Source organism: Bubalus kerabau, chromosome 11 (genome assembly GCF_029407905.1).
Source record: "Bubalus kerabau isolate K-KA32 ecotype Philippines breed swamp buffalo chromosome 11, PCC_UOA_SB_1v2, whole genome shotgun sequence".
In the NCBI taxonomy this organism is placed as follows: domain Eukaryota; kingdom Metazoa; phylum Chordata; class Mammalia; order Artiodactyla; family Bovidae; genus Bubalus; species Bubalus kerabau.
In genome coordinates, this window is record NC_073634.1 from 15,129,455 (window position 1) to 15,152,424 (window position 22,970).

At 38.1% G+C, this 22,970-nt stretch overlaps 1 protein-coding gene across 4 annotated transcripts in view; it reads left to right on the top strand.

Annotated features, from left to right (window-relative positions):
* Nucleotides 1-22,970, top strand: part of EXOC6B (exocyst complex component 6B) — a 721,589-nt gene that overhangs the window by 479,166 nt on the left and 219,453 nt on the right. Inside the window, exon 20 of one of the 4 annotated variants that reach the window (XM_055539673.1) lies at nt 52-205. The exons of the other annotated variants lie outside the window; for them this stretch is intronic. The gene's annotated coding sequence lies outside the window, so the exon portion shown is untranslated. Of the gene's footprint in view, nt 1-51; nt 206-22,970 lie in introns of those variants that run through there. 4 annotated transcript variants of the gene reach the window in all.

Below are 22,970 nucleotides of genomic sequence, written 5' to 3' on the forward strand. Positions count from 1 at the left end.
AAGTTCAATGATGTTTTTGATTTTAACTCCAGATTACTCTTTTATTCTTAGATAAAGAAGACTATAACCAAAAAAGAAAGGACATCCCTGCAGTCTGGTTGTTAGTACTTGGCACTGTCCTTGCCGGGGCCCAGTTTCAATCTCTATTCAGGGAACTAAGATTTTATTAGCCTTATAGCATGACCAAAAAAACACCCAAAATACAAACAAAAAACTGTAACAATATGACCTCATTTTTATTAATATAATTATAGGGACATTATTCATTATTCATTGATACTAATGTGTTATAAAATACAATGTGTAATAAAAAACTAGAATTAAATTACTCTCTAGTTTAACTGTACTCTGTATAGTCTGTGACTTTTCCCTTTTGTTTATCTGTATTAGAAGTTTTTTTTTTCCCCGTCATGAAATCATGAAATGTTTATAATCCTGGGTTGGTGGAAGGTCATGTTTAGAATCTATTTTATTATTTTATTTTATTTTACTATTTTATTATTATTTATTATTCTCTATATCAAGATTATTTTATGATAATTAATTCATATTAAAATATTTTTATTAATGAAACATTATTTTTAAATATGTTTCACATTTCAATAGGAAAGTGGCCAGCAGTATTTTGGTCATTATGTCTCCCCCAGTATTGTACAATTCTTTGACTAAGATTTTGGAGTATCATAAGGTAAAAATGCAGTATGCCAGGAGAAGGCAGTGGCACTCCACTCCAGTACTCTTGCCTGGAAAAACCCATGGACAGAGGAGCCTGGTAAGCTGCAATCCATGGGGTTGCTAAGAGTCGGACACGACTGAGCAACTTCACTTTCACTTCTCACTTTCATGCATTGGAGAAGGAAATGGCAATCCACCCCAGTGTTCTTGCCTGGACAATCTTAGGGATGGGGGAGCCTGGTGGGCAGCTGTCTGTGGGGTCGCACAGAGCCAGACACTACTGAAGTGACTTAGCAGCAGCAGCAGCAGCAGCAGCATGCTATTCTTAGTGGCCAAGTCATGTCCGACTCTTTGTGACTCCCATGGACTGTAGCCCACCAGGCTCTTCTGTCCATGGGGATTCTCCAGGCAAGAATCCCAAAGTGGGTTGTCATGCCCTCCTCCAGGAGATCTTCTCAACCTAGGGATCAAATGCAGGTCTCCCACATTGCAGGTGGATTCCTTATGGTCTGAGCCACCAGGGAACCCAAAGAATAGTGGAGTAGGTAGCCTATACCTTCTCCAGGGGATCTTCCTGACCCAGGAATCGAACCAGGGCCTCCTGCATTGCAGGCAGATTCTTTACGAACTGAACTACTGGGGAAGCCCCCAAAATACAATACTTCTAGTCAAAACCATTCTGTACAGGTGTTCTCGGTGTTCAAATTTCTTTTTATTTTCTGTTTTTAAAATGTAACAAACAACTTATACCAAGTGTTATTGTTCATACATGCCATATAATACAGTGGTTCTATATATACAGTAACTATCATATGTCAATACCATACTTACTTCAATGTCCAGGCCATTTAGAAGTAGTACTTTGAATTAAATTCATGTTTGTCTGACTACAGGTACACACTTTTTCCACTTGTGGAGTTGTAATCTTTGTTATAGGATTATATTGTAAGTATTTAATTGAGGGTATTTTTTTCATTTTTGTTTATTCTGAGGTGCCATTACTTTCTAAATATTATACAGTAACCTCTCAGTGTAGATTCAGTTGATCCTACCGTTCATAATCACCTTACCACTTACCACTAATAATTGAACTCAGGTAGTTCAGAGTCCTGAATCGTCAATATCACTTTCATAATTGCCCTATTTTTGTCTTGTCTAATATAGAGATGTCTTTCTGAAGTCATAATTTAAAAACTTAGTCATATTGACCAACTTTGTATTCGATAAAATAAAATTAGTATGACTTTATAAAACTACCCCTTGTTCTAATTTTTCACAGCGATCACTCCACACTTATGTTCATGTTCCCAGCATGCTAGATAACTTCTCCGTGGAACTTTATTTCAGTAAAATGTATTAGCAAAAATAGCTGTGTCTGAGATTCACTGTAGTGCGTTATTAGTGAACAATGAGAGAGGAAGGAGCTAGGTATTTCTGAGAAAGTGCCAGAGTTGTCTGTCTTTTCATAAATGTAAATACTTCTTTTCATTTAAAAAATTCCCTGATAAGAATGACTGTATGTCAAAGAGGGATTGAATGATATGAAATATGGATATGGAAAGAACTGTAAAGAAAAAAAGCAGAGACTATCTTGTTCTTTTACACTTTGAAATCCCCAATTTTTCTTAGTTCTCAAAGATGTTTTATCACCACAATAGCAACAAAGCTAAAGGGTGTGTCAGTGACTGACTGTGTGTGTGGTGGGGAGGGGAGATGATGTCCTGGATTAGATTTATTAGATGGTGAATGATCAGGGGAAAATTATTGAAATTTGCAACGATTTTCTCATTGAAATTTTGATGACCAAGGTAGCTTACCTCTTTTCACATGTATTGTATCGTGTGTGTGCTCAGTCGGGTCTGACTCTTTGTGGCGCCATGGACTCCTCAGCCCATGGAATTTTCCAGGGAGAATACTGGAGTGGGTTGCCTTTTCCTACTCCACGGGATTTTTGTTGACTCAGGGATCAAACCCACCTCTCTTGAGTCCCCTGAATTGGCAGGCGGATTCTTTACCACTGAGCAACCTGGGGATGATTTGTGGGTACCTCCTAACTCTTCACGAGACACCCACAAATCAGTAATAATAAGATTTTCCACAGTTAGACTTCTAAAATGTTGCTGTGTCTTTTTAATTAACAAATGAGGTAAACAGTATTTTTTCAGCCTCCAGTTGTGTAATTTACACTTGCATGCATAGCTACTCATTTTGCATGCTCAGCGTAAGAACATACTTTTGAGAGTTTATCCTTGTTGTTCTGATAATTATCTTTCAGAAATGCTTGAGAGAGAGGAAATACTGTCTCAAGTATCAGACCCAGAGGAGGGAATCTTGAATTAGTTTTCTCTGTCTGCTGTTAATGTTAATTTATATGACCTTGGACAAGATCTCTCTTAACCCACCTTGGTTTGCCTTAGTTTCTTTGTCTGAAAATACAGTGATACCTGTCCTTGGTCATCCTTCCTTGGCAGTTACTTGATGGGTCATCTTTAAGGGGAAGTTATTTTCTATGTGCAAGTTCCTGAAATTCTTCTAAAATCCTTTAAAAACGGACATTCCTCTCAGCACAAATGGATGGACCTAGAAGGCAATGGCATCCCACTCCAGTACTCTTACCTGGAAAATCCCATGGATGGAGGAGCCTGGAAGGCTGCAGTCCATAGGGTCGCTAGGAGTCGGACACAACTGAGCGACTTCACTTTCACTTTTCACTTTCATGCATTGGAGAAGGAAATGGCAACCCACTCCTGTGTTCTTGCCTGGAGAATCCCAGGGACAGCGGAGCCTGGTGGGCTGCCGTCTATGGGGTCGCACAGAGTCGGACACGACTGAAATGACTTAGCAGCAGCAGCAGTGATTATCATACCATGTGAAGTAAGTTGTCAGAGAAGGACAAGTATCATATGATACAGCTTGTACGTGGAATCTAATTTAAAGAAAAGATACAGAAGAACTTATTTCCAAAGCAGAAGCTGACTTGTAGATATCAAAAACAAACTTAGGACTACCAAAGGAGAAACTTTGGGGGAGGAATAAATCAGGAACTTGGGGTGAACACATGCATGCTACTGTATATAATATAGGTAACCAGCAAGGACCTTCTGTATAGCACAAGAAACTCTACCGTATGTACTCTGATAACCTACCTGTATGAGAAAAGAATCTAAAAAGAATAAACATATGTATATATACAACTGAATCACTTTGCTGTATACCAGAAACTAATAATACATTATAAATCAACTATGTATATGTGTGTGTGTGTGTATTAAGTCACTTCAGTCATGTCTGACTCTTTGCGGCCTATGGACAGTAGCTTGCCAGGTTCCTCTGTCCATGGGATTCTCCAGGCAAGAATGCCAGGGTGGATTACCATGCCCTCCTCCAGGGGCTCTTCCTGACCCAGGGGTTGAACCCACGTCTCTTACGTCTTCTGCATTAGCAGGGAGGTTCTTTACCACTAGCGCCACCTGAGAAGCCCAAATAAAATATTAAAAACCTTCATTACTGAATTGAAAAGGAAAAATAAGATAATAATAATAAGTCCAAATACATTAAAGATCACAGTAACTGTGAAACTAGTACAATTTCCTTTTCAACTTAGAGATTGTCAAATTTACTTTATGTCAGAATTTGGCTTTGTGTTGTTTACAAGAAAAAACAAATTAGGCAAAATAGAAAAATGCAAAATAAGTGTGAGAAATAGTCTAGGCTAGGAGCAGAAGAGATTAAGAAGAGGTGGCAAGAATACACAGAAGAAATGTACAGTAAAGGTCTTAAAGACCTGGGTAACCACTATGGTGTGGGCACTCACCTAGAGCCAGACATCCTGGAATGTGAAGTCGAGTGAGACTTAGGAAGCATCACTACTACAAACAAAGCTATTGGAGGTGATAGAACTCAAGCTAAACTATTTACAGTCCTAAAAGATGATGCTTTTAAAGTGCTGCAATAAATATGCCAGCAACTATGGAAAACTCAGCAATGTCCATTCCTATGGACATTGAAAAGTTCAGTTTTCTTTCCAATCCCAAAGAAAGGCAATGCCAAAGAATGTTCAAGGTACTGTACAATCATGTTTATTTCACGTGCTAGCAAGGTAATACTCAAAAATCCTGCAAGCTAGGCTTCAACAGTATGTGAACTGAAAACTTCCAGATGTACAAGCTGGATTTAGAAAAGGCAAAAGAACCAGATATCAAGTTGCCAACATCCATTGGACCATATAAAAAGCAAGAGAATTCCAGAAAAACATCTAGTTCATTGACTGCACCAAAGCCTTTGACTGTGTGGATCACAACAAACTGTCGAAAATTCTTCAAGAGATGGGAATACCAGAACACCTTACCTCCTCCTGAGAAACCTATATGCAGGTCAAGAGGCAATGGTTACAACTGGATGTGGAACAAAAAAATGGTTCAAAATTGCAAAAACGGTACATCAAGGCTATATATTGTCACCCTGCTTATTTAACTTCTGTGCAGAATACATCATGCAAAATGCTGGGCTGGATGAATCACAATCAGCAATCAAGAGTGCTAGGAGAAATATCAACAACCTCAGATATGCAGATGGTATCACCCTAATGGCAAAAAGCAAAGAGGAATGAGCCTCTTGATGAAAGGAGACTGAAAAAGCTGGCTTAAAACTCAAAATCACAGATATGTCATCCAATCCCATTACTTCATGGCAAATAGATGGAGAAACAATGGAAATGGTGGCAGACTTGATTTTCTTGGGCTTCAAAATCACTATGAATAGTGACTGCAGCCATGAAATTGCTCCTTGGAAAAAAAGCTATGACAAATTTAGACAGCCTATTAAAAAACAGAGACATAACTTTGCCAACAAAGGTCCATATAGTCAAAGCTATGGTTTTTCCAGTAGCCATGTATGGATGTGAGAGTTGGACTATAAAGAAGGCTGAGCACCGAAGAATTGATGTGTTTGAACTGGGGTGCTGGAGAAGACTCTTGAGTCCCTTAGACAACAAGGAAATCAAACTAGTCCATCCTAAAGGAAATCAACCCTGAATATTCATTGGAAGGACTGATGCTGAAGCTGGGGGTCCAATACTTTGACCACCTGATGTGAAGAGCCAACTCACTGGAAAAGATCCTGATGGTGGGAAAAATTGAGGGCAGGAGGAGAAGGGACTGCAGAAGATGAGATGGTTGGATGGCATCCCCGACTCAATGGACATGAGTTTGAGCAAGCTCCTGGAGATAGTGAAGGACAGGGAATCCTGGTGTGCTGCAGTTCATGGGATCACAAAGAATCAAACACAACTTAGTGACTCAACACCACCACCAAGACAAACCGCATATATAGCATTATTAACATTATATGGTTAGCAGACATTTTTTCCTTTCTGAAATGTTCATAAGAAGTTAGGTTCATGCCAAAAGGTTTTAATATTTGGTCCTATTCAAAATCACTTTTCATGCCCATGGGCATTTTGGATAGGACCAAATTTCAGAGACTTTTGGGCATCAACCAAATGTGTTTTCGACACTTTAGACAATACCAAATGTCCTACAAAGCATTATATACCATAGAAGTTACGTTAGACAACCTCAAAACTAGAAAAAATAGGTATATAGTGTAGTATAAAAAATTGCACTACCAGGCAGATTAAAAGGGAAAAACCGTATATTCATATAGTAATGAAAGGAATAATATTTTAACATGAAATTAACAATTTAACATTGAATATATAGCCATTCCTAATAGAAGCTGAACAAACTAATATTAGACTGAAACTTTTGTCAATTTAATAGCTGCTGTCTATCAGAGACTTGGAAAAAACATCATGTTTAATGGTGAAACACTAGAATCAATCTCGTTATGCCAGACCAAAGAAATAAAAAGACTATTGTCACCACTGCCGTTCAGTGTTTTCAGGGGATCCAAACCAATGCAGTAAGACAAGAAAAATAATAAGCAGTAGGACTGTTGGAAACCAAGTGAGAAAGCTTCAGTATGCAAACAGTGTGATTATGTAAAACAGTCTTAAGATAACAATTGTGGACTGACTAGAATTGACGAGAGTTTAATAAAAATGACTGACTGCAGTATTATAAATCATATTCTTCAGCTTTTGTGTGCCTATAACATATTACGAAATGTAATGAAATTGGTTTGCATTCACAACTGCCAGAAAAATAATAAAACTTATAAATATACATGACAAAAAGTATGTTAGACTTATAGGAGGAAACTTTGAAAGTTTAATGAGGGGATCACTAGAAAACCAGACTAATAACAGGAATACAATGTTTCTGGACAGAAAGGTTTGGGATTTGAAATTACTAGAGTGTAAAGCAGTAATAACTAAAACAGTAATGTGTACTAATAGAAAAGAGAACAATGACCTAGAATGGGAACCAAAATTATTTTAAAGTGCCTCATAAAATTGAAATTTGTGTATGATATAAGATACTGCATAATAAAGATAATTCTAGATAAAGACTGAGGAAATATTTATAACAAAGATTAATAATTAAATCTTACAAATTATTAAGAATAAGCTTAATAGAAAAATGGGAAAAGTATGTGAATGAATATTTTACTAAATGACTGGTAATAAATGAAAAGAGATTCAGTCCTTACTTCAGAAAAATGGAGTTTAAAATCATAGTAATAAATATTTTTCCTATCAGATTAGCTTAAATGATAAAGATTGATAAAATACAAGAAAACCAGCTCTTGCATATATTTTTGATGATAAGCTCTTTTGGAGCACAATGTAACAGTATCTAGCAAAACTTTTAAGTACATACTCAGAGTCAGCAATTCCATGTTATACTCATAAATGAAGATCAATATATATATATAAATATTCATCATAACAGTGTTGTATGAAAAATTAAAAAGAACCCAATTGTTCATTAATAGGGGGCTTGTAAAGTAAATTCTAGTGAGTACTGTAGTAAACAATTAGACTAATATTTAATCTTTTAATATAAAGCAATGATGCGATAAGTTGCTATTTGAAAATTTAAATTGCCGAGCAATAGATACATTATGACTTTATGTTTTAAGAAAAGATATATGTGCTTGTGCAAATGTATGAAAATGTATAAAAGCCAGACTGGAAGAATGTATTCCGTGCTGTTAGTGAGTATATGTGAAGAAGGACTTACACATTTTGCTCTATTAAATTCTTAATTATTTTGAGTCTTTTATAGTGACAGTGTAATGAAAAATTAGAAGGAAAATGTTCAAATGACAAAAAATACACAAAGTACAATAAGTAAACTTATTTGCACTCTTAATTATAGAAACACACGTAAAAACAGTGAGATTTTTCATCTATCATATAAGGAAAGGTTGAAAAGAACTCAGTCTTGGGAAGGTTGTGACCAAAATAGGGCCGGATATACCATAGGTTAGAATATAATTTGACTTATCATATTATGAAGTCAGTTGACTTCATCTAATGAAATTCTATTTTTTTATTTAGCAATCTCATTCTTATATATTACTTTAAAGACACCTCTTCAAAAGGCAACAGTATATCTCTAAAAATTTTTTTAAAGCTTTTTCAGTTATTCAGTTTTTACAATGCTATGGAAATAATCAGCAGGGACTTAAATTTTAACACATTCATATGTCGAAATTTGTCCAAGATACACATTAAGGTTGTTTTTTTTTTTTTTTTAAGTTTGATCTCATTTTTCCAAAATGTGTGTGTATTCGCAGGGTATTTTGGTTAGGAAAAAACTTCTAAAGGTAAGCCAGAAAGAAAAACACCAATACAGTATACTAACGCATATATATGCAATTTAGAAAGATGGTAACAATAACCCTGTGTACGAGACAGCAAAAGAGACACTGATGTATAGAACAGTCTTATGGACTCTGTGAGAGAGGGAGAGGGTGGGAAGATTTAGGAGAATGGCATTGAAACATGTAAAATATCATGTATGAAACGAGTTGCCAGTCCAGGTTCGATGCACAATACTGGATGCTTGGGGCTGGTGCACTGGGACGACCCAGAGGGATGGTATGGGGAGGGAGGAGGGAGGAGGGTTCAGGATGGGGAACACATGTATACCTGTGGCGGATTCATTTTGATATTTGGCAAAACTAATACAATTATGTAAAGTTTAAAAATAAAATAAAATTTAAAAAAAAAAAAAAAAGGTAAGTAAAAGGTTTGAAATCAGTAATCCCTGCAGTGAAGGAAAAGGGACTTGCTCTTTCTTACTTAAAGATTTCCATGATGTTTGATGATTTTTTTTAGCTACAATTATGCATTGCTTCATCAGGGAACCACAAATATGGCAGTTGAGCTATCGAGAATCTGTCTTCCTATTAAAAAAACATTCTGTGATTTTTAGGAGTTGAATAAGTAAAAGTCTTTTCTTGTTTTTGTTCACTTTTCATCCCTTTGTTATCAGTAGTAACAAGAATATCTAATGTTTATTCAGTGTGTATTTTGTCAGGCACTGCTCATGACAAATAGCATTTATTTTAATCCTCAAAATCCTTGAATCATTATTATTATTTGTGCTTTATAGTGGCAATTTTCAAACTTTTTGGTTTCAGGATCTATTTGTATGCCTAAAAAGTATCAGGGACCCTAAATAACTTTTGCTTATTTGTGTTATATCTGTATGATATATGCCATATTAGAAATGGTCTTGAGTAAGTCGCTCAGACTATAGCCTACCAGGCTCCTCTGTCCATGGGATTCTCCAGGCAAGAATACTGGAGTGGGTTGCCATTTCCTTCTCCAGGGGATCTTCCCGACCCATTGATTGAACCCAGGTCTCCTGCATTGCAGGCAGATGCTTTACCCTCTAAGCCACCAGGGAAGTCTAGAAATGGTCTTAGACATCTTTTAAGTATTATTTTATTTCAAAGAGCAATAATAGATCTAATATGTTAATATAAATAACACTTTTATGAAAAATTACTATTTTCTATGCAAAAATTTACTCTTTTGAGTAGCACTATTTTACATTTTTGCAAATCCCTTTACTTTCTGGCTTAATGGAATACAGCTGAATTCTTCTACATTCTGCTGCATTCAATCTGTTGTGATTCATTATTTTAGTAGATTATATTATTTCCAGTTATTCAGTTCCCTTCCCTGTGTCAGGCTTGGCCATGTGACTTGCTTTGGCTACTGAAATGAAAATGTTTCCTGTATTACTTTTCAGAATAAGCTTTAAGAGCCATTTTGTGGTTCTTCATCGCTCTTTTTCCTCTGCTGTGTGCATAGAATGTCATAAAGAGTAGCTGCTTCATTTCTAACTTTGTTCTATGATAAAAATGTCATGAAGCAGAGCAACTGATCCCTAGCCAACAATAACTGAGGGAGGATTAAACCTTAGTTGTAAGAAACTGAAATTTGGCAGTTATTTTGTTATCATATCATAGCTGAGTATAAGGTAACTGATACAGAAATTGATAAAACTCTATGAGATACTGAAGTGATAAACACACGTACAAAAATAGCTAGATTATATGACACTGACTTTGGGGCTAAGCAAAAGTTGATTCCCATGATAAAACTTTTGATGAAGTTGTCTCTTGAGATAACTGGAAATCAGATACTATACCAGACGAGTGTACCAGCAAAGAGTTTGGGAACAGAATATGATCAATATTCTTTGGTTTCTCTTGGTTTCATTTGATTACAAAATAAAGATAAGCTCAGGAACAAATTGACCTGTTTATAATCAGAGGGTAAAGGGAATGGAGAGAATCTAGAAATTTCAAGAATAACAGTCAAACTGTGAAACTTTTTCTCATTTTCTCATTTTTGGTAATATACATAACTAAAAATTATATGAATGGATAGAAGTCTATTTCAGCTATCTGTCAAAGATAACATGAGGATTAAAGCCAGCATATTTTTGTAAAAAACCTTAGATTCAATTAAAGTAGGTACCCAGTAAATATTTTCATTTGATTGAAATGTCTCAGAAGGCAAAACAATACCAAGTATGTGGTTATACCATAGAAACTTGCTCACTTCAAGGAACTTGTAATTAAGTCTAGAGTAAGAGGCGTATCCTGAAAATATTTGTAAATATGGGTACTGGCATAACAAGATGACTGCAATTATTAATAAGTAAATAAAATTTCAAGAGTGTTGTACTGCCAAATGAGCTAGTAGGTTCCACTAAAATAGATTTGTGATTGTTCATAACTTGTGTGCCTTCTACCTTCTGTGAATTAAAAGTAGCCTGAGAAAGCTGCTCAAATCACCAAGGAAGTAGTAGTGAGTCATATTCTGCAATACCTTATCTATAGATCTAATGAGGGTCAAAGAAAATGAACAGCCTCTTACAGGCTGAGCCAGCAGCCTCAAAGAACAGTGAGTTAGGAAGGTACCCCAAGAAAGTAAAACCAGGGCCCAAGGAAGGTATGCTCCCCACTTCAAGGGCAAGCGGCCCGCACAAGTTCTGAATTGATACGGATACGTGCTGTGTGTTTCCCATTCTTCCCCTTTCCAAATTGGAGATTTAATCCAGTTGTGTTTTTCCCCTTCTCCACTTATATGTTGGATATTTGAGGGGCAGCTCACTTGTTTTTTTAGTTTATTGGTCTACAGAGTAAGAGGTGCCACATCTGGGTTTGGTATTGAGTCGATTGCCATGTCCAGAAAGGACTTTGAGGTTATCCCTTCTGGGAAACAGGGTATGTGTAGTTCATGTGCAGAAGGCAAAAGCAAAGCTAACTGATTGGTTATCAGTTAGCAGACTGTGGTGTTATTATTTTATCCAGTTATCTGCTGCCTCTCCCTGTGACAGAATTATGATTCTGCATTCAGTGATTGGAGTGGCTGCCACAGTCACAATCCACACAGTGATTGCCTGTGTCCCGGGTAATGTGAGCAGAAGGGAGGAACGTCACCTCCAAGCAGAATCTTTAGAAACATTACATTGTTCTGCCATGGCTGTCTTTCCTTTGCCATGAAGTTAGCATGTCCATGAAAAGGGGCTGCTTCTGCAGCTGACATGGAACATGGGTAGAAAATAAATCTTTGTTGCTGTAAGCCACAAAGATTTGGGAGGTGTTTGTTATTGCAGCATATAGTGTAAGCTGTCTGACAAATAAGTATTTGGCTGAAGTTTTTTGTGTGTACTGCAAGAATCCTGAAGATGCCAAGACTCCAAAATCTCCCGGAAATCATGTTTTCTCTGCACTTTACTACCAGAAGATATACAGTAAAAAGTATGATTGCTGTTTGGCACTGTTTCGTATGTAGTCTCTGTTGGTGGTAGCAGTGATGTTCAGTCAGTAAGTTGTGTCTAACTCTTTGTGACCCTGTAGACTGTAGCACGCCAGGCCTCCTTGTCCCTTACCTTCTCCTGGAGTTTGCCCAAGTTCATATACTATATATATACAGTTGTTATTTTTTTACAGTTCTAAGCTCCAACTTGTTTTGTCATAAGATCAGAAATTTCATTTTTTGCTACCTGTTTCCCCTTATAAGCAGAGTGAAGCAGTGTCCTGCAACAGTTTTATTCCGTTGGCTTTTACATTGGCATGGTTAATTCTAGAAGCTGTGATCTAAATTGGTTTATCATACTTTGGACACTTAAATACAATGAGTTGTAGCAGCTGTCTGTGATTGAATACAGTCAAAAAAACACATGGAAATGTCTCCACACTTTTCAAACTACAGTGTCAGTACATTTTTAAGAGTTTTCAGGGTCCTTTTCAAACTTAGGTTTTTGTTTTTTGTACCCTGAGAAGACCTTGCTACTTTCCCCCACTGCTTTTTGTTTGCCACAGCTACAACGATTTGGCCTTTGATCAGTGTATTCTTTGGAGGACCCTAGGCTCAGCATCTTTTTCCTTTTTGTTTGCTCTTTGACTTGTAAGCTTTCAGAACTCTGAGCTATATTTGGGAGACTGGGGCAAAAGCTGCAGTCAGGAAATTTGTTTAATTTAGCTGAGTTGTAGAGACTTAAGGTTCATTATCTTTCCTGACTTCAAAATATGAATGTGTACCAGGGTTTTAAGAATCTTTCTGGATTGCTGCAGCCATTGATTGTGTTTAATACGAGAAAGATATATTAAAAACTCCACTTGTTCATATCCTTTACAAAAACATTTTCACCAAGTAAGTGAGAGGGGAATGCTTCTGACCAGGTTAATTCAGCCGAGGCTGTGGGCATAGTCTTAAATTAGGTAAGGGAAAAAAGGACTGCCATAAAATAGACTGTAATCTGCTAAATTGTCTGACTATTGATCCTCTGCTAACCAGATCAACTTGAGGTAAGTACGAGCAGAGCTGAGCAATTTTAATGATCTGGTAAATTTTTATAAACTTGAAAATTGTATTCTTAGGATTTATCTTAAGTCTGTCAAATGGACTTGAATTCAATGTAATGCTCAAGAAGTTGGCACAAAAAATAAGCAAAGCTATGTAAAGGTCATTGATTTCTAAAGTTTAACCAGTTGACACTGAGTGCATCAGATCCTTGCAAGAGTGCTCTTGAACATATTAATATCCTTGCAAAGAGGGCCTCTGGCAGTATTGTGTGAAATTGGTAGGATTCTCTGTCTTCTTGTCACATTAGCTAACTGGAGTCAAGTGCTCAAATTTGAAAGTAATTCTTTTTTTTGTTTGTTTTTGGTAAGTATTTATAGGGAGAAGGCAATGGCACCCCACTCTAGTACTCTTGCCTGGAAAATCCAATGGACGGGGGAGCCTGGTAGGCTGCAGTCCATGGGGTTGCTAGGAGTCGGACACGACTGAGTGCCTTCACTTTCACTTTTCACTTTCATGCACTGGAGAAGGAAATGGCAACCCACTCCAGTGTTCTTGCTTGGAGAATCCCAGGGACGGGGGAGCCTGGTGGGCTGCCGTCTATGGGGTCGCACAGAGTCGGACACGACTGAAGCAACTTAGCAGCAGCAAGTATTTATAAAACTGTCTTTTTGGATGACTCATAATTAGACAAATAAACTATTCATATAGTAGTGAGGGAAGCCTTTAGTTTTCAAGGGTTTTTGGAAAGCATTATATAGTTGATTCATTGTTTTTTAACATCCTTAGAAATTCTGTTAAGAAAATTAAAAAAAATAATTTGTAGAATGCTCAGTCCAGAGCCTTTAAGTTCTCTTAATGTCAGGTAAAGGACACCAAGATACCTTTAACACTGATGTATAGAACAGTCTTATGGACTCTGTGGGAGAGGGAGAGGGTGGGAAGATTTGGGAGAATGGCATTGAAACATGTAAAATATCATGTATGAAATGAGTTGCCAGTCCAGGTTCGATGCACGATACTGCATGCTTGGGGCTGGTGCACTGGGACGACCCAGAGGGATGGAATGGGGAGGGAGGAGGGAGGAGGGTTCAGGATGGGGAACACATGTATACCTGTGGCGGATTCATTTTGATATTTGGCAAATCTAATACAGTTATGTAAAGTTTAAAAATAAAATAAAATTTAAAAAAAAAAAAAAAATAAAACTGGCATGCTTTTAAATTAGAGATGACAGAGATCTGGAACTCCTCTTAGCTTAATGAACTAAAACTAAAATATAAGAAATAATACACTCCCTTCATATATGAATATGTTACTAATGGTCTACCTATGTAATGTGCATTTTGTTGATTACCTCAGTAGAGATGGAAAATAAAGAACAGGAATGTTTAGTTGGTTATTCAAATCAATTGTGCTTGTTAAAAAAAGGCTTGAAATCTTGATAAACGCAGAAATATAGATCAATGGAACAAACTAGAAAGCCCAGAGATAAATCCACGCACCTATGGACACCTTATTTTTGACAAAGGAGGCAAGAATATACAATGGATTAAAGACAATCTCTTTAACAAGTGGTGCTGGGAAATCTGGTCAACCACTTGTAAAAGAATGAAACTAGAACACTTTCTAACACCATACACAGAAATAAACTCAAAATGGATTAAAGATCTAAACGTAAGACCAGAAACTATAAAACTCCTAGAGGAGAACATAGGCAAAACACTCTCTGACATATATCACAGCAGGATCCTCTATGAAGGATAGAATATTGGAAATAAAAGCAAAAATAAACAAATGGGACCTAATTAACCTTAAAAGCTTCTGCACATCGAAGGAAACTATTAGCAAGGTGAAAAGACAGCCTTCAGAATGGGAGAAGATAATAGCAGATGAAGCAACTGACAAACAACTAATCTCGAGAATATATAAGCAACTCCTACAGCTCAACTCCAGAAAAATAAATGACCCAATCAAAAAATGGGCCAAAGAACTAAACAGACATTTCTCCAAAGAAGACATACAGATGGCTAACAAACACATGAAAAGATGCTCAACATCACTCATTATCAGAGAAATGCAAATCAAAACGACTATGAGGTACCATTTCACACCAGTCAGAATGGCTGTGATCCAAAAGTCTACAAGCAATAAATGCTGGAGAGGGTGTGGAGAAAAGGGAGCCCTCTTACACTGTTGGTGGGAATGCAAACTAGTACAGCCACTATGGAGAACAGTGTGGAGATTCCTTAAAAAACTGGAAATAGAACTGCCTTATGATCCAGCAATCCCACTGCTGGGCATACACACTGAGGAAACCAGAAGGGAAAGAGACACGTGTACCCCAGTGTTCATCGCAGCACTGTTTATAATAGCCAGGACATGGAAGCAACCTAGATGTCCATCAGCAGATGAATGGATAAGAAAGCTGTGGTACATATACACAATGGAGTATTACTCAGCCATTAAAAAGAATACATTTGAGTCAGTTCTAATGAGGTAGATGAAACTGGAGCCTCTTATACAGAGTGAAGTAAGCCAGAAAGAAAAATACCAATACAGTATACTAATGCATATATATGGAATTTAGAAATATGGTAATGCTAACCCTGTATGCAAGACAGCAAAAGAGACACAGATGTATAGAACAGTCTTTTGGACTCTGTGGGAGAGGGAGAGGGTGGGAAGATTTGGGAGAATGGTATTGAAACATGTAAAATATCATGTATGAAACGAGTTGCCAGTCCAGGTTCGATGCACAATACTGGATGCTTGGGGCTGGTGCACTAGGACGACCCAGAGGGATGGTATGGGGAGGGAGGAGGGAGGAGGGTTCAGGATGGGGAACACATGTATACCTGTGGCGGATTCATTTTGATATTTGGCAAAACTAATACAATTATGTAAAGTTTAAAAATAAAATAAAATTAAAAAAATAAAAATAAAAATACCCTGTGATAAACCATAATGAAAAAGCAAAAAAAAAAAAAAAAGAAGAATGGAACTGGAGGAATCAACCTGCCTGACCTCAGGCTCTACTACAAAGCCACAGTCATCAAGACAGTATGGTACTGGCACAAAGACAGAAATATGGATCAATGGAACCAAATAGAAAGTCCAGAGATAAATCCACGCACCTATGGACACCTTATCTTTGACAAAGGAGGCAAGAATATACAATGGAGAAAAGATAATCTCTTTAAACAAGTGGTGCTGGGAAAACTAGTCAACCACTTGTAAAAGAATGAAACTAGAACACTTTCTAACGCCATACACAAAAATAAACTCAAAATGGATTAAAGATCTAAACGTAAGACCAGAAACTATAAAACTCCTAGAGGAGAACATAGGCAAAACACTCTCTGACATACATCACAGCAGGATCCTCTATGACTTACCTCCCAGAATATTGGAAATAAAAGCAAAAATAAACATATGGGACCTAATTAAAATTAAAAGCTTCTGCACAACAAAGGAAACTATAAGCAAGGTGAAAAGACAGCCTTCAGAATGGAGAAAATAATAGCAAATGAAGCAACTGACAAAGAATTAATCTCAAAAATATACAAGCAACTCCTACAGCTCAATTCCAGAAAAATAAACGACCCAATCAAAAAATGGGCCAAAGAACTAACTAGACATTTCTCCAAAGAAGACATACAGATGGCTAACAAACACATGAAAAGATGCTCAACATCACTCATTATCAGAGAAATGCAAATCAAAACCACAATGAGGTACCATTTCATGCCAATCAGAATAGCTGTGATCCAAAAGTCTACAAGCAATAAATGCTGGAGAGGGTGTGGAGAAAAGGGAACCCTCTTACACTGTTGGTGGGAATGCAAACTAGTACAGCCACTATGGAGAACAGTGTGGAGATTCCTTAAAAAACTGGAAATAGAACTGCCGTACAACCCAGCAATCCCACTGCTGGGCATACACACTGAGGAAACCAGAATTGAAAGAGACACGTGTACCCCAGTGTTCATCGCAACACTGCTTATAATAGCCAGGACATGGAAGCAACCTAGATGTCCATCAGCAGACGAATGGATAAGAAAGCTGAGGTACATATACACAATGGAGTATTACTCAGCCATTAAAAAGAATACATTTGAATCAGTTCTAATGAGGTGGATGAAACTGGAGCCTATTATACAGAGTGAAGTAAGCCAGAAAGAAAAACACCAATACAGTATACTAACGCATATATATGGAATTTAGAAAGATGGTAATGATAACCCTGTATGCGAGACAGCAAAAAAGACACAGATGTATAGAACAGTCTTTTGGACTCTGTGGGAGAGGGAGAGGGTGGAATGATTTGGGAGAATGGCATTGAAACATATATAATATCATGTAAGAAACGAATTGCCAGTCCAGGTTCGATGCAGGATACAGGATGCTTGGGGCTGGTGCACTGGGATGACCCAGAGGGATGGTATGGGGAGGGAGGTGGGAGCAGGGTTCAGGATGGGGAGCACGTGTACACCCATGGCGGATTCATGTTGATACATGGCAAAACCAATACAATATTGTAAAGTAATTAGCCTCCAATTAAATAAATTTAAATTAAAAAAAAATGAGTTGAGAATTTGAGTTGACTGCAAATTCAGGTTAAGTAAGCAAGATCTACTAAACAGCTTAATTGTTCTAATATTTTATTATAGAAGAATAGTATCTAACAGTTTTCAAAATGTAGTACCTGGAACAGCAATGTCATAATTTTGTTAAAAAATGCATGACCTCAGGCCCCTCCCAGACATACTGAATCAGAAACTTGGTTTTTGCCCTAGCGATAGGTATTTTAATACGTCCTCCAGGGAATTCCTGATATATGCTAAAGTTTAAGAACTACTGATCTAGAACAAAATCCTCTTCTACTTGATGCTGACCAGAGCATTTCTAGATCAGTTGTTTTGCTTTTTTTTTTGTAGTCTAAAAAGGATGCTGAGCAGTGGAGTCCTCTAAAAGAAAATGCTGTGTGGTGTACAGTATACTAACGCATATATATGGAATTTAGAAAGATGGTAACAATAACCCTGTGTACGAGACAGCAAAAGAGACACTGATGTATAGAACAGTCTTATGGACTCTGTGGGAGAGGGAGAGGGTGGGAAGATTTGGGAGAATGGCATTGAAACATGTGTAACATCATGTATGAAATGAGTTGCCAGTCCAGGTTCGATGCACGATACTGGATGCTTGGGGCTGGTGCACTGGGACGACCCAGAGGGATGGAATGGGGAGGGAGGAGGGAGGAGGGTTCAGGATGGGGAACACATGTATACCTGTGGCGGATTCATTTTGATATTTGGCAAATCTAATACAGTTATGTAAAGTTTAAAAATAAAATAAAATTAAAAAAAAAAAAAAAGAAAATGCTGTGGTGTAGAAAGGACTAGAAACTAAACCGTATAGGGATATTTGAAGATGCTATTTAGCTTTGAGAAAAGATCACTTAGAGGCTCATGGCGTATACTTATGGCCTTTTGTTAGCTAAAGGGCTCTTTTAGCTCCAGAAGGTGAGGTTTAGCTGAAAAACCTTCTGACCAAAGTTTTATTTGATGTCCTTTTGATTTTGTGATCTTCACTTCTCTGGAGGCATTTGTGTAAGTTGTAGACACCCTCTTAATGGCAGTACTGTAGTGGTCATTTATGTAGTGGTTGGAACTAGATGCCACTAACTAAGGTCTTTTCTATATTTAGTTAGTGGCATCTGATTCTAACCACTAAACTAAACTAAATGAACTAAAATGGACCGGAATGGGTGAGTTTAACTCAGATGACCATTACATCTACTACTGTGAGCAAGAATCCCTTAGAAGAAATGGAGTAGCCCTCATAGTCAACACAAGAGTCTGAAATGCAGTACTTGGGTTCAGTCTCAAAAACGACAGATTGATGTCTGTTCATTTCCAAGGCAAAACATTCAATATCACAGTAATCCAAGTCTGTGCCCCAACCAGTAATGCCAAAGAAGCTGAACTTGAATGGTTCTATGAAGACTTATAAGACCTTCTAGAAATAACACCAAAGAAAGATGTCTTTTTCATCATAGAAGACTGGAATGAAAAAGTAGGAAGTCAAGAGATACCTGGAATAACAGGCAAATTTGGCCTTGGAGTACAAAATGAAGCAGGGCAAAGACTAACCAAGTTTTGCCAAGAGAAAGCATTGATCATAGCAAACACCCTCTGATCAAATGCCTTCACTGATCTAAGACTAGGTTTTTGTTCATATTTTAGCTTAGGGCTTCCTGTACTACATTTGTATTGTAAATTCTGACAGCATATCAATACTTAGATTTTTATTTCTCATGGGAGGCTATTTTTTTTTCCAGTGCAAAATGTCACTTTAATCTCATTCCTTTTGACTCAAAGTATAGCCTTTTTGAGGTCTCAAAAGTGCCCACGCTATGGACTGAATATTTGTGCCCCAGTGAAATACATATGTTGAAATCTAACTCCATGTGATAGTGTTTGGGAGTCTTTGGGAGGTAATTAGGAATGAAGGTGGAGCCCACATGAAAAATTGATTAGTATTAGTGGGCTATAGTCCATAGGGTCTCAAAGAGTCGGACACAACTGAAGCAACTTGATATGCACACGCACACATGCCTTTATAGGAGACCAGAGAGCTAGCTTGCTCTCTGCTCACCCTTTGAGGATACAAAGAGAAATTGGCAGCCTGCAACCTTGCAGAGGGTTCACACCAGAACTCAGTCATGTGAGCATCCGGATCTTGACCTTCCAGTCTCCAGAACTGTAAGAAATAAATGTCTGATGTTTACACACACTCAGTCTATGGTACTTTGTGGTAGTAGTCTGAAGTGACTAAATGGGAGTCTATTTTGTATCCCCATTCCTTCTGCAGATCCCAAGGTGTACTGCTCTGTTGATATTAAACTCCTGTACGTAGCTATGATCCCTCAGAAGAAATGGAGTGGCCAACATGGTCAACAAAAGAGTCTGAAATGCAGTATTTGAATGCAGTCTCAAAAACGACAGAATGATCTCTGTTCGTGTCCAAGGCAAACCATTCAGTATCACAGTAATCCAAGTCTATGCCCCAACCAGTAACTCTGAAGAAGCTGAAGTTGAACGGTTCTATGAAGACCTACAAGACCTTTTAGAACTAACACCCTAAAAAGATGTCCTTTTTTTTTTTTTTATTTTCAGTGTTACAGCTCTATTTTATTTAGAAGATAGCAGGAGAGTGAGAGAGAGAGAGAGAGAGAGAGAGAAAGAAAAGAGTGCATGCACGTGGGAGAGAGAGTCCAAGAGAAAGCGCTTTGGCTCCTCCTTTTATATGTTTTGTCCTCCACCTGGGCCTGCCCTATGCAAATTGGGCTTAGCCAGGAGTGCTGTTTGTTCTGCCTGAAGTCTTCACTCTGGTCCTCGGACCTTCCTTGTCTTAGCCACCGCCATTTTGGACTCCTTTTCCCTATTCTACCTACCTAACATTCCCCCCTCAAGAGATGGGAGGCCCAATTCTTTGGGAATAGGGGCGTCGAGGTCTTTCTGCCTACTTCCTGCTGAACTGGGGCGGTGAGGTGTATTGGGCCTCCCCCTCTTGCTAGTCTCAATCCTCAGAGCCCTTATAGCGGTGTCCAAGGGTGTGTGATATAATCCGTGGTTAGCTGTAGTTTTATATCTTTGTTGAACTGGCACTGCATGTTGTAGCTGGTTGACCTGGACAGAGACATTATAGGGGACTGGAATGCAAAAGTAGGAAGTCAAGAAACACCTGGAGTAACAGGCAAATTTGGCCTTGGAATAAGGAATGAAGCAGGGCAAAGACTAATAGAGTTTTGCCAAGAAAATGCACTGGTCATAACAAACACCCTCTCCAACAACACAAGAGAAGACTGTATACATGGATATCACCAGATGGTCAACACTGAAATCAGACTGATTATATTCTTTGCAGCCAAAGATGGAGAAGCTCTATACAGTCAGCAAAAACAAGACCAGGAGCTGACTGTGGCTCAGACCATGAACTCCTTATTGCCAAATTCAGACTGAAATTGAAGAAAGTAGGGAAAACCACTAGACCATTCAGGTATGACCTAAATCAAATCCCTTATGATTATACAGTGGAAGTGAGAAATAGATTTAAGGGCCTAGATCTGATAGATAGAGTGCCTGATGAACTATGGAATGAGGTTTGTGACATTGTACAGGAGACAGGGATCAAGACCATCCCCATAGAAAAGAAGTGCAAAAAAGCAAAATGGCTGCCTGAGGAGGCCTTACAAATAGCTGTGAAAAGAAGAGAAGCGAAAAGCAAAGGAGAAAAGGAAAAATATAAACATCTGAATGCAGAGTTCCAAAGAATAGCAAGAAGACATAAGAAAGCCTTCCTCAGTGATCAATGCAAAGAAATAGAGAAAAACAGTAGAATGGGAAAGACTAGGGATCTCTTCAAGAAAATCAGAGATACTAAAGGAACATTTCATGCAAAGATGAGCTCGATAAAGGACAGAAATGGTATGGACCTAACAGAAGCAGAAGATATTAAGAAGAGGTGGCAAGAATACACAGAAGAACTGTACAAAAAAGATCTTCATGACCCAGATAATCACGATGGTGTGATCACTGACCTAGAGCCAGACATCCTGGAATGTGAAGTCAAGTGGGCCTTAGAAAGCATCACTACGAACAAAGCTAGTGGAGGTGATGGAATTCCAGTTGAGCTATACCAAATCCTGAAAGATGATGCTGTGAAAGTGCTGCACTCAATATGCCAGCAAATGTGGAAAACTCAGCAGTGGCCACAGGACTGGAAAAGGTCAGTTTTCATTCCAATCCCAAAGAAAGGCAATGCCAAAGAATGCTCAAACTACCGCACAATTGCACTCATCTCACACGCTAGTAAAGTAATGTTCAAAATTCTCCAAGCCAGGCTTCAGCAATATGTGAACCATGAACTTCCTGATGTTCAAGCTGGTTTTAGCAAAGGCAGAGGAACCAGAGATCAAATTGCCAACATCCGCTGGATCAAGGAAAAAGCAAGAGAATTCCAGAAAAACATCTATTTCTGCTTTATTGATTATGCCAAAGCCTTTGACTGTGTGGATCACAATAAAGTGTGGAAAATTCTGAAAGAGATGGGAATACCAGGCCACCTGACCTGCCTCTTGAGAAATTTGTATGTAGGTCAGGAAGCAACAGTTAGAACTGGACATGGAACAACAGACTGGTTCTAAATAGGAAAAGGAGTTCATCAAGGCTGTATATTGTCACCCTGTTTATTTAACTTATATGCAGAGTACATCATGAGAAACACTGGACTGGAGGAAACACAAACTGGAATCAAGATTGCTGGGAGAAACATCAATAACCTCAGATATGCAGATGACACCACCCTTATGGCAGAAAGTGAAGAGGAACTCAAAAGCCTCTTGATGAAAGTGAAAGTGGAGAGTGAAAAAGTTGGCTTAAAGCTCAACATTCAGAAAACGAAGATCATAGCATCCAGTCCCACCACTTCATGGGAAATAGATGGGGAAACGAGGAAACAGTGTCAGACTTTATTTTTCTGGGCTCCAAAATCACTACAGATGGTGACTGCAGCCATGAAATTATTATTTTTTTAATTTTATTTTATTTTTAAACTTTACAAAATTGTATTAGTTTTGCCAAATATCAAAATGAATCTGCCACAGGTATATATGTGTTCCCCATCCTGAACCCCCCTCCCTCCTCCCTCCCCATACCATCCCTCTGGGTCATCCCAGTGCACTAGCCCCAAGCATCCAGTATCGTGCATTGAACCTGGGCTGGCAACTCATTTCATACATGATATTTTACATGTTTCAATGCCATTCTCCCAAATCTTACCACCCTCTCCCTCTCCCACAGAGTCCATAAGACTGTTCAAAGACGCTTACTCCTTGGAAGGAAAGTTATGACCAACCTAGATAGCATATTCAAAAGCAGAGACATTACTTTGCCAACAAAGGTCCGTCTAGTCAAGGCTATGGTTTTTCCTGTGGTCATGTATGGATATGAGAATTGGACTGTGAGGAAGGCTGAGCGCCAAAGAATTG